Source organism: Copadichromis virginalis, linkage group LG1 (assembly GCF_057382275.1).
Source record: "Copadichromis virginalis isolate Kocher_CV1m ecotype Utaka linkage group LG1, C_Virginalis_male_GT1.1, whole genome shotgun sequence".
In the NCBI taxonomy this organism is placed as follows: domain Eukaryota; kingdom Metazoa; phylum Chordata; class Actinopteri; order Cichliformes; family Cichlidae; genus Copadichromis; species Copadichromis virginalis.
This window is the reverse complement of record NC_140618.1, coordinates 34,025,423-34,038,258: the sequence shown is the minus strand read 5'-3', so window position 1 is coordinate 34,038,258 and position 12,836 is coordinate 34,025,423.

Below are 12,836 nucleotides of genomic sequence, written 5' to 3'. Positions count from 1 at the left end.
CAGGTGGAGACTTGGACAAGGACCTCGCTCTGGCCAGAATGAGATGGAGATGGAGAAGAGGTGGGTTTGGACGAATGACAGAAGAGCTAATATTTAAAGCACACAGGACAGAGGCTGACTGGCTCGCAGAGGGCTGGCAAGAAAGTGATAACGACAGAATAGAGTTTGACAGAGCATTGTCCTCAGACTTCTTAGGCTCATTTTTAAGGATAACATGGGTTAAACATGTCTATGGATCAAATCCTTATGAAATTATACAAAATTTTGAAATGTATGCCTTTTAGACAATCCTGTTAATAAACGCCAGCATCCCTCAACAAAACAACATGAAACAACACATGAGGGTCACTTCCTGTCTCAGTAATTTCACTCTGACTTAATAAGGAGACATACAAAAAAAGAAATGGCGTTCTTCTGTTAAGCCATAGTCTTTCTTTCACTTACTTCATAAAATGGTCAATTTATTCACTTTATTTGCCTGTTTTCTTGTTTAACATCCCAGCCATGCACAGAACCAGGTCCAAAAAGAAATTGTACTCCCACTCTGGTGTGGAAGCATTCAAACAGCCTGCACAGATCCCTGCTCCAAACACGATCCAGCTCCTTCAGGATGAACTAGAACGCCAACTGTGAGGCTGGCTTTAATGTGCAACATCACTGTCCACCCTAACTAATGCTTCTGGGACCGACTGGGAGTAAATCCCTACCGCCAAGATCAAAAATCCTTCAGAAAGCCTTTTCAGAGGAATGCAGGCTGTTGTGGCAGGATAGGGATGCTTCCTCGCTGTGTTTGAAAAGTACATCCACCACACAGGCACAGTCATTTTGTACTATTTAGCGTACTTAATATTGTCACTGGAAAAACAATGGCGAGTCATTCCACCAGTCATATGCCATTGTATATGCATTTGCACAATCGCAGTACAATAAATAAATAAATCATCAGAAAGAAGGCCGCACAATGCGCTATACAGCATCTGAGTGAATTGCGGTAACCGGCTTTCGCCATGTTTCCCTCCGTCAGAGCAGTTCAATTCTTCTGTAAAGGTCTGGCATCTCAAGCTGGAGAGCTCATTCTTATTGACAGTCAGGGCAGCTTCATTTGAGCACATCTCACTGCCAAGCTCAGCAGTTCAGCCCAGATGGCATCAAATATACTGCTTAAAGTCATCATTCACTTTAATGTTGTAGCTGCCTGGCTGGGGGAAGGCTCCTTCTCTCTGGCTTATTCTGGACACTAAAAAAGTTACCTGTGTTTCCCCACTGACTCACAACAAACTGCTCTGTATTCTCAACCAAGGCCGAAGGACAGGAACACTCACCTCCAAACCGAACAAAGAACAGTCGACTTTCTAGGAGGCAATTCTGCATGTTTGCCCGATATATGGTCAGCAGAAATAACCAGTTGCCCACTGAAAGCTGTCGTGCCCCCTTTGGAGATACACAATGGTTGTTGTTTTTTTTTAGAGAAAGGTCTTCCCAACTTTTTGTCTTGTTCAAATACAGTACTTAGTCCATCTTTATTCTCTAGTAGTTAAAGACTTCAGCTTGTATGAAAAAAGAAAAAAAATCCACAACCTTGGATCTAATTCTTAGAAAAACACTTTTCCATTCTTTCAAAATACTTCAGCTTGTTTTGACCTTGAACTTCATGGCAGCTCTTTTGTTCACGGAAAAATGTGGCGTGCACTTTCTTACAATGCCTTGTAAGACGCACTGCAGCCTCATGAAGGTGTGATATTAGCAGCGTGTGTGACTCAGAGAGATAATCCTCTCTCTGAAGTGATGATTCATCTGGATGTGGGGGGCTTAAAGAAAGAGGGGGAGAGAGAGAGAGAGTGCTGGAGTGTCCCCGCAGGGTTTAAAAAGAAGATGTAGGAAAAGAGACCAAACACACCTGCAGTTTGACTTCACTTCCTTCTAATCACTCAGCGTCTGCACCTGGAAACTCAGAATGAAAGAACGCAATTGAACCAAGAGATTGAAAACTAAAATGAAATCCTTTGTGTAATATGCATTTCACACTGGCAAATTTTAGGAATCTCAATATCCTTGCCTGTTTTTCACCTGGCCTCTTCGACAGCTCTGTGATCGCTACGTCATGAAAACTCGTAAGGCTGACCAGCTCTTGCCTATCCCAGACTGAGAGCTATCTTCCCAAACAAATCCATTTTTAAACAGAAGAAAAAAGATATATAATGTATTTAAATGGATATTGTGGCTGGTAATTTCAGCCTGCCTCTTTAAATTATCACTGCAGTGGGCAAATCTATTTTAATTCCCCGTGTCTATGACCTTCCCTCCATAAGATCTCCAATCCAATCTACTTAAAAGCTCTAAAGAAACAGACAATACAGTGGTCCAATGAAAATGCTAAGGTGGGTCACCTGCATTATCGGACTGTGATTATAATAATTTAGAGTATATATCATGTCTGAGGGTGGATTCCAAAAAGATTAATACCCTCTAATTACAAGTAGTGAAAGTAATGAAACCATCACCTGGCTTTATAGTTCATTCAGCTCCATAGAGTACTGCAGGCTCTTTCAGTTTATTGTTTATATTGTTATTTACTGCTTTGGTTTACCTAGTTCCAGTTCCAGCATAATTACCCACTCAAACTTAAGGCAAAACAGCAACATAAGCAACTAGCTAGTGAGTAAAGAGGAGCGTTAACTGAAATTAGAAGAAAACTGCTCTGAAAATAAGACAAAATGTTAAATACAACCATTTCATATTAATGATGATTTGGTTTAGTATTTGAGGGATGTGGTAGTGACGGGATGTCAAACTCAGTTTACATACAACGGGCTACATGCAACGCACTTTGGTCTATGAGCAGGCCGGATCAGTAAAAATCCAATTTCTGTCAATGTGAAGAAGTTTATCTGCACATTTAATCCCTGCAATAGATCAGTGGGAGAAACCAAGTGCAATTTCAACAGAATGTGGCGTCTCAGTTTTACTACATAAGAAAGAAACTGTGTTTTATTTAATGAGCATGACTCTTTGGGCTTAAATTATATTAAAAAAACACCCCTGTGTTAAGATAAGATAAGATAAGATAACCTTTATTAGTCCCACACGTGGGAAATTTGTTTTGTCACAGCAGGAAGTGGACAGTGCAAAAGTTATGACGCAAAAATTAGAATACAATAAGAATAAATACAGTACACAGCTGTACAGAATAGAATAAAATAATATACTATATACAGTAGAATAAAATAGAATAAAAATATACAATAAGATAAAAATAGAATACGAATGCTATATACAACTGAGTAAAGATACCACGATGCCAGAAAAGATTATTGCACTTAGTGTTATTGCACATGTGTGGATGTGTGTGTTTGTTCAGTTAAAGTCTTTGTTGTGGAGTCTGACAGCAGTGGGGAGGAAAGACCTGCGAAATCTCTCCGTCCCACACCGTGGGTGCCGCAGTCTCCCACTGAAGGAGCTGCTCAGTGCTGTCACAGTCTGCTGCATGGGGTGGGAGACGTTATCAGCCATATTACCTTGGGTGATAGAAATAATGGCATGTTTACAGGTTCATTACCTTCTGTTGGCTTCTCCCTCACTTGCAAGAGATCATCACAGCTAATCAGTGTGTATATTCTAATCTGGACGATTCTTACTCGGTTGCCCTTCCTGAACACTCCCAGGGATTCACGTCTCCTCCTGGTCTCAAACTGGCTATCTTTTGCATGGACACAGAATGGAATAGAGCCCTGTGTTTACAGCTTCAGTGAGGCCCACAAATGAAGATTGTCACTCGTCATTTTTTGTTCAGACAATAAACTAACCTTGCTATAGGAGGCCAGTATTGTCAGGTGATGTAATGAATCTGTGATTAATTGTCAGTATAAGAGGTAGTCAGTGTTACTAGGGGTGGGTTTTTATAATCGATTTATCGATTAAAATCGATTCTGGCTTGGATAACGTAAAATCGATTCATTAAAATCCTGAATCGATTTTTTAATATAAATTTATTTTGCCCGAAATGCCAGAATCTCAGGTGAAATCTCACAAAATTTCAACAACCACCAAACAGCTAAGACAATAAATGAGAGCAGGAACACGGATTCTGCACAAACACTTAAACACACAGCACAACCCGCGGATCAGAATCAGTTAGATGTCGCCTTTCTCACGGTCGGGGCTGAAAGCCGACAGCTCGCTGATTCTGATCTGTCGGCGTGTCCGCGCTTTGTGTTCACGCCCTTTATGCCTGATTCTAAAGCTGTTAGTTTTATCTCTCTCCAAACAATATTGACCGAACCAGCAGCAAAAGAAGATCCAAACTACGCTTCACATAAACATCGTCATGGATTCACTCTTACTTTTACTGTTTTGCTTCGACCACGATGCACAGCTCTCTCTCTCTCTCCCTCTCTCTCCCTCTCTCTCTCTCTCTCTCTGTACTTCAAGAACAGTTTCCCATCTAAAAATCTATTTTCTGCAATATTCGCTTGCTTGTTACGCACAAGTCTACCGTTGTTTACAGCGCTGTCAGCCGACGTTTTTTTTTTTAATATATATACTTCTGAAAAGAAAACCTAATTTCTGCCATACAATACTGAACAAATTTAAACTTTTTAAATTATGCAAAACGCTTAGCCATGTCTCTAATAAAACCGCTGTAACTTCAGAGGTAATGTTCATGTGTTGATTAATGGTTTTCTTTCATTTTTGATGTACTGCAGAATATTTTTATAAAATGTTTTTCTGTGTTTTATCCTCAGCTACTTTGACACAAAGGCATCTGCTGTGATGCTCACGCCTTTGATAAAGTCTTGCGTGTGTCAGCTTCCTTTTTATAGATACAAAAATATGTAAATGTACTGATCTTAATTATAATATTTCTGACTGTCACAATTTCCCAGATTCAAATTGAATTGAATCGAATCGAATTAAATCGAATCGTGGATCGAATCGATTCGGGACCTTGTGAATCGGAATTGAATCGATTCTAGAAATCAGTGACGATACCCAGCCCCAAGTGTTACACTCTTATATCTCCACCACAGAGGTTATGATTTTGGTAACATTTGCAAGCATGTGTGTCATTCTGTCTGTAAACACGACAGTCTGTAGAATGAATTCTGATAAAAACTTTGTAATGGTGTATGGACTCATGTTAACGATCCATTAAAGTTTGGCTTACATCCACAAACGTCTTCAAGGTCAGCTCAAAGATGTATTGGACCAAAATTGACAGCAGGCCTTAGACCTTGATTCTCACACCTGTGTATGTATTGTCAACATGTAGAAAGATGTGTAAAGATTTCAAGTATCATGTCACATCTGACCTCTGACCTCTCCTTCAAGGTCAATACATTGATCTAAAAGTCAAAGTGATAATATTTCTATACAGAGCTATTTAAAACCATGCTTCTTACTGCCATTGTTTGTACTGAAAACAACGATATATGGGGATTCTAAATATCGCATTACTTTAGACCTCTGACCTCTTCTTCAAGGTCAAATAGGGTCAAACCTTCCTCTTATCTTTAAAAATATAATGAAAATTTGGCTGTCTTTGTTTGTATTGGGAGCATTTAGGCAATGGTACCTGTATATAGGCAGCACGGTGGTTAGCACTGTTGCCGCACAGCAAGAAGGTTTGCATGGAGTTTGCATGTTCTCCCCGTGTTTGCGTAGGTTCCCTCCGGGTACTCTGGCGTCCTCCCACCGTCCAAAGACATGCAGTTTGTGGGGATAGGTTAATTGATTGATTAATCCAAATTGCCCATAGGTGTGAATGCGGGAGTGAATGTGAGCGCGAATGGTTGTCTGTCCCTGTGTGTTGGCCCTGCGACAGACTGCCGACCTGTCCAGGGTGTACCCTGCCTCTCGCCCTATGACAGCCGCAACCCTGAAAAGGATAATCGGAAATGAATGGATGGATGGGTACCTATATATGGTGATTCTAAATGTATGAGTGCTTCTTGGTTAAATGGTAAATAGTCTCATTCACCTGATCACACAGCGCCTTTATCTATGCGTACGTGCATTCTAACATTTCAACCTACATTCAAACTCAGTATCTTGCTCAAAGATAATTCAGCACATAGTCCAGAGGAATCAGTGATCGACCCACCAACCTTCTGATGAGTAGATGAATCAGAGTCATAGCGCTTTCTCTGAACCTTTCCCATAACCTTGCCTCACTCTATAGAGGCTCTCTGATGCATACCGTGCAGCTCAAGAGACCGATGACTGAATGATATACATCTAACTGAGCCACCTTCATTGGTGGGGTTTTTTTTCGTGATACAGTTCTGTTGCACATTGCCAAGAGGGGAATTTAATGTGTTTTTATTGTAAATAAACTGTGGACAGTACACATAGGTGACAAACTAAAAGGAAAGCCTGAACCTGCAGTGAGTGAATCTGATGACTCTGTTACGCTGTGAGGAGCATTTCACTAACATGATTATGGTCCACTTGGCCTGTAGAGTGAAGGGTCATTTTAAATCAACACAAGTTCTTCGGAGTCACCGTTATCACATAATAATAGATTTCAGTCCCAGTGACACTGCCTGCATCCATGGGGCAAAAAGGAAACCGTGAAACTCATATGAAACCTGCCACAGTGGCCTGATCTCAACACAGTTGAACACCTATGTAAGATTTTAACTGTTTCAGAGAGCGCATTGTCACCATTATCAAAACACCAAAGTGGTAACATCTTTTGAAGTACCAACACACTTTCACAGTAAAGCAGAGTTCGTTAGCCCACAACCTTGATCCTGACTGCAAAGTCTTTGTTTGAGTCAGACGTGCCTGGCTGGATGTTTCCCAGGTCACCAGCATGGCATGAATGTGCAACCAGACTGAGCTGAGGGCTCCCGCCGCTGCTGTTTGTGCCGGGGACTGACCTTGAGAAACCAAGGACATGAAAAAGCTTAGGACACAGAGCAGGGAGTCAAAGAAGTAAAAAATACCAAGAGACTACAGCAGCACAGCAGGACTGTGGTGCTGTGTAACAATAGGTAGTGCAGCGATCTGACCACATGATGCAGTGTGTGTGTGTGTGTGTGTGTGTGTGTGTGTGTGTGTGTGTATGCGTGAATGATTGGCGGAAAAGGTAAGATGGTGCAGGTAGTTGAATAAGTCAGTGAGGGTCAGATTCCCCTGTATAACTTTTCATCCCTTTTCACTGTGAAAGCCTCATTCACAGTCACACAGTTAAATTAAATATTACATGCAAAAAATACAGCATTACACTAATACACACTGCAGGTTTCTTGCTTCATACCATAATCTCATTATCACATTTGAGAGATTTTTTTTTTTGCTGAAGTCACTGACCTATGAAAGTATACAATTCGTTTGGACACTGTTGTTGTGACACTGATTTAGACAAGTTGCTTAATAAATTGTTGCATTTCTTGTTAGCTTAAGCAAAAGAGAGAGCAAGGGAAGCTAGTTGAAGTAAAGTCACCAAACAATGGACCGACCCATCGGTTGTATTGACTTTAATTATAGCGTCTTTGATATAGCTTCATTGTTCTGGCATTTTGTTGTTGTTGAACTGTCTTTTTTTTTAAAACAAATTACATTACACGTGGTCAAGGACACCTGCTGAGGTTCAAAACCAGCATCAAAATGGGGAGAAAGGGTGATTTCAGAGACTTTGAGTGTTGCACGGTTGTTTCCAGTGGCTCTGTAGCATAGTGGTTTACACATGTACCTCTTAAAGATCCCCAGCTCAATCTTAGGAAGAGGTACAAATCCTTCAGGATTGTGACAGGAATGGTATTCTGTGTAAAACTCTGACAAATCAATCATGCAGACTGACTGTGAATCACTCCTTGTGAGTAAGGGAGCAGCCAAATGGACTGGTTTGAGTATTTCAGAGATTGCTGATCTACTGGGATTTCCCCACTAAGCCATCCCCGGGGTTTTCAGAGAACGGTCTGAAAAAGAAAAACTGTCCAGTAAGTGTGCTCAACACATCAAACATCGAAGCAGACGGGCTAATGTGGCAAATGACTACCCCTGCCCAACAAATGGACTTAACCAGATGCCACTTCTGTCACCTAAGAACTGAGTCTACAATTTGCGTGGGCTCACCAAAATCAGACAATAAGAGACTGGAAAATTGTTTTCTGGTCTGATGTGTCTCCATTTCTCCTGTGACATTCAGACAGTAGGGTTGGGCTGGTGATGCTGTAATAGTGTGGGGAAAACTTAGGCCACTTAGTACTGACTCAGCATCATTTAAATGACAAAGCCTGCCTGAATATTGTTGCTGACCATGCCCATCCCTTTATAACCACAATGTGCTCATCTTCTGTTGCCTGCATGCCACACACTAAGTCACAAAGCTCCTGGTGTAACAGAAGATTCATATAATGTGCAGCAACTGTGTGTGTCTTTGTGTGTGTACATACAGCTGTACATATTATGTGTCTGCTAAACTGTTCCAGTGTGATTTGTTAAAATTCTGCTGTTTCCTTACATTCACAGCAGTAAACAATATTGGACTCATGCATGTTCTGAGATTTGGTGCTGTGCAGATCCACTTGCTTTTCTCCCAGTTACTCCTCTCTTGTTCTGTCTTGCCTTCCCTCCGCCTGGTCTGGTCTCACAGCGCGGCTCATAACAAGCTGCAGTCACAGTCTGCTCCCCATCTGGATTCAGAAGGCACCACTGAAGGAGGGTGGGGGCACAAGAAGGAGGAGAGGAGGGCAAAGCGAGAGGGGCAGAGGAAATTTGGGTCACGCTTGAAGCTATAATGATGGCATAATGCACCTGCACAATCTCTGCTGCGGCACCGAATAAATCATGGATGCAACACCCTTCACAGATAATAACTAATGACTCCTCTCGACACCCCAAGCCAGAGCACAATATGAATCCACGCCCAACAAGTTAGACAAATGAATCTGACATGTGACACTGAATATCCACAACCACACGCTTTCACACGCCCTCACCTCTCAAACTGCAGCCAATGACATTTCTCAACTACCTCCCAGGCACCCAAACAAAGATTGATCAGAGCAAAACGTATCAAGGAGGAGATTACGGGACCCTGAGTTTCCATTACTGGCCCCTTAATCCTGTTATAAGGATATGCTCTTAATGGGCATGAGCTGTGAGAAATCCGTGCGTTGTGTGTGAAGGAGAGGTCATCCATCACGGACAGACCTCTGAGCGGGAAAGGGGACAGCCGGGAAGGTTAATGTCAGCCCGGATCTGACTGAAGCTTACATCTATACAACATTCAAATCTCCAGCGACGTCGCTGAGCGGTTTCACTGACTGCTTCTCCTCCTTATGTGGATTTCTGTGATAGATACAGGTATAACCAAAAACTGTTGCCATCTTTACCTCACCGCAACAATCCATTGTTCTTCCTACAAATGAGCTGAATTTAAAAAACCCTTTATTTTCAATCATGCAGAGTAAACCATTGATGCTGTAAAACAAGAGAAATTCTATCGCCTTTAGATAAATAGTGAAAGCAGCTTGTTGTGTGTGCTACGCTGAACATGAGCAAGGGAATCAGAATAGAAAAAAACACTTGGCAAGTGTGGTCAAGATAAAGAGCATAAGGGCATCTCCATCTCCTTATGTTCCTGTTACCTAACATTGTTAGGTCATTTCCTGTAGGTTACTGGAGGATCTTCACCACTTTACTTGGAGTAAAGCAATCTCACCCCAGACTGAATCAGGGGTAGTCTGAATGGTAGAGGACTGCAAAGAAAATTTGAAATAGATACAAACTGAACTCCAAGATCAAGCTGTGCAGCATCATGAGCTGCGTTCTGAATCAAAGTCACTCAGTAACACCCAACTTTGAAAGTGAACAGTGCAAAAGAAGTTTACTACAATGCTTGGTGACAAGTCACAATGCTTCTGGGAAAATGTCTTTTATACAAATGAAACAAAACTTCAGCATTTCTGGTAAAGCGCATCAGATTTGCTCACAGAAGGGGAAAAATGCTTTTAAAAGAAAAAAACAAAGCACCTCTATGACGGAAACTCAGTTAATTTGTAGGGTTTCTTTGTGCATCTGACAAAGATTCCCTCTAATCTGTGCCAGACACAATAAAGTTTATCAAGGAAGTCTGGAGTGACACATAAAGGTCTGAGCTCTGTTCCTTATTGTTCCTTTAAACACACTTAGTAAACACTCACAGGATGTAAAAAACCTTTACTCTAATGACTGCTGTTTAAGCTACTCTTATATATTATTTATTCTCTGGTTTGTTCGCTGGTTTGTAGAGATGTGTCTATAAATAAAATCCTACAAAGTCAGGTTACTGACAAAGTCAGCTCTGCTCAAGAAAGACAAGCCACAGTGAGCTAGGTCTCGAAGCTAGTAAAGGTTACAAATGCAATTTGTGGCTCTTTGGAAATCAATAAAAGAGTTGATGAATCCAACAGCAACACACCTACAGAAATCTCCTCAAACTGCCTAAATCTTTGTTCTTGTAGCCACCATAGGAAAAATTGAGAATAGTGTTACTGAAAGGACAGCATAAAGAAAATCATTGTGCTCCTACTTTTCTAGGTCCTGATCTTAACCCAGTTGAGATGCTGGGACATCACCTGACAAGTGCTGGTCATTCAAGACTCTCCCAGTAATATTGATCAATGAAACCATGTGAAACAGAGGAATGCTCCAAAAACGCTTTTCATTATTGTGCAAGACTCACGAGCAGCTGCATGAAACGCCAGATGGAGGTTAACGCTGCCAAGAAGTTCCACTAAATTCAAGGTTAAACTTTCTTTTCTTTTTCACCATGCCACATGAGTGTTCACTACAGTAACCCCGAGAGGTCAAATGCAAAACACCAGCAAAGAGAGAAATGCTGCAAAAACACACAAAACAAAAGGGAAACTGATTTTAAAAAAACAAAACAAAACAAAACAGAAGTTGAATAAATAGAAACAAATATAACATAAATAGTGAAAAAACAAAAGTGCAAGTGCTTTTAGGGAGTCAAAAATGTGACGGGAACCAAAACACTGCAAAGAACTGCAGTCAGCCACACAAAATCATAGGGTTCATCAGTGCTGTTAGGGACAAAAGGATGCAGGTAATGCGTGTTTTAATACTGTAGATCACTGACTCACTAAGTGTCGGACAGGGCCCCCTGGTGGGCCGTAAAGGTACTGAAGGTCAGCCACGGTCATGATAGAAATTCAGTTTGAAATTGCTCACAAGCAGGCCCCACCGGCCCTACAAGCACTGACAGCAGCCCATTGGTTCATTTTCACAACTAGCACTGGATTGCCCAATCAAATCTCTTAACACAACTGGGCGCTGTCCTTTCGCTGCACGCTCGTGCAGCTGAAAAGTTTAGAAAGCAAAATAAAAATAGATAAATAACTGCGGCAAAATGTGTCAAATTAACCGACAAGTTAGCAGTCGGAGCTGCTGCTGCTGCACCGTGAACAGTTGTACCAGAAACAATTAATAACTACGCCTTGCTCCAGCTGTGCATATAAAAGCAGTCAAGGCAGGATTTGAAAACTCCTGATCTTAGTTCACTGGAACATCTATTAAAAAACAATACAAAAAGACAACCATTAAACCTGAGAGAACTGGACCAGTTTGCTTGAGTGTGAACCAGATTAGCTTCGAAATCTCATTAAGAGGTACAGAAAGCATTGAGTGCTAGAAAATACTGTGTCCCAGTATTTCTTCACTTCTGGGTCGATTCCCACCTCTTGTGCCATTTAAGATACTTTCAGTCAGTTCCTTTCAATTTGGCTGCTCTCAAATTCAGAATTTCCTGGGAATACTCGAGTTTCCCAGGCTCCCTCAACTGCCCACTTGCTGTTACTGCTTCACATCTCTGGCCTAAAAACAGATAAGATAAAAACTTATCTGGAGCTGGCCATCTCAACAAACCGCTACCTGCATTTGATAGGTGTAGATTTTACAGATTTCTAAACTCCTTTGTCTCATCATCCTCTCTGCTGAGCTATGGACTAGTCAGTTTATAAACAGACATCCTTATACCTGTAAGAAATCTCAGCCGTGTGTCTTCTCCATGTCCGCCCTGCTGTTTTAATCTACCTGTTCACTTTGAGTGTGTATAAATTTGCCTCCATACTCTGTTTACACTACACATTTTTCAGTGCATCTATGCTGGAACACATTTGTTTAAAAAAAAGAAGAAGAAATCCTTTTCTGGCAGCAAACATGTAACTCCTCCAAACTCCCCCATCACCTGTCTGCCTTCACCACGGCACGTGATTCACAGAAAGTCATGTGTGCACAAGCTTTCTTTTAGCAGATCTCGCCATAAAACTACAACCGACACGACACGGTTCCCAGGCAGCGACATGCTGCAGTGTTTCTGAAAGCCTCTTTATGATCTCAGAGCATGCTCTCATGGTTTTAGTTTGCCAAAAGGCATAAGCTTTATGAAAATAAATGGCGTGTCTGTGAGCAGGAATCATGGCAGAACACAGCCTGCTAAATATCAGCCTATTTTAGTTGCATTTTCCTGAGGTGGTATAAACAAACACGCTATTCATTTGTGTGCTCCCTTGTGGTTTTTAGAGCAGCTACACCGGCACGGTGCTTAATACAAATCTGCTGCATGCTGCTTTTATTAAACCAGCAGAACTTGAGCTGAAGGCGTTAGCTGTTCCTAATTATTATTAACATTTTTTTTACCACTTTCCACTTAGGCTTTTGATGCTTCATATTCAGATAAAAAAGTATCCAGCCTGTGGTCTTGCCCTGTACATGTGGGTCCCAAAATAATATCCCGCTCTGTTTTTCAATTACCGAAAAGAATAAACTACCAATGTGGGAAGATAAAGAAAAAATGCAAAGCAATGACTCATCTGCACATGTCACAC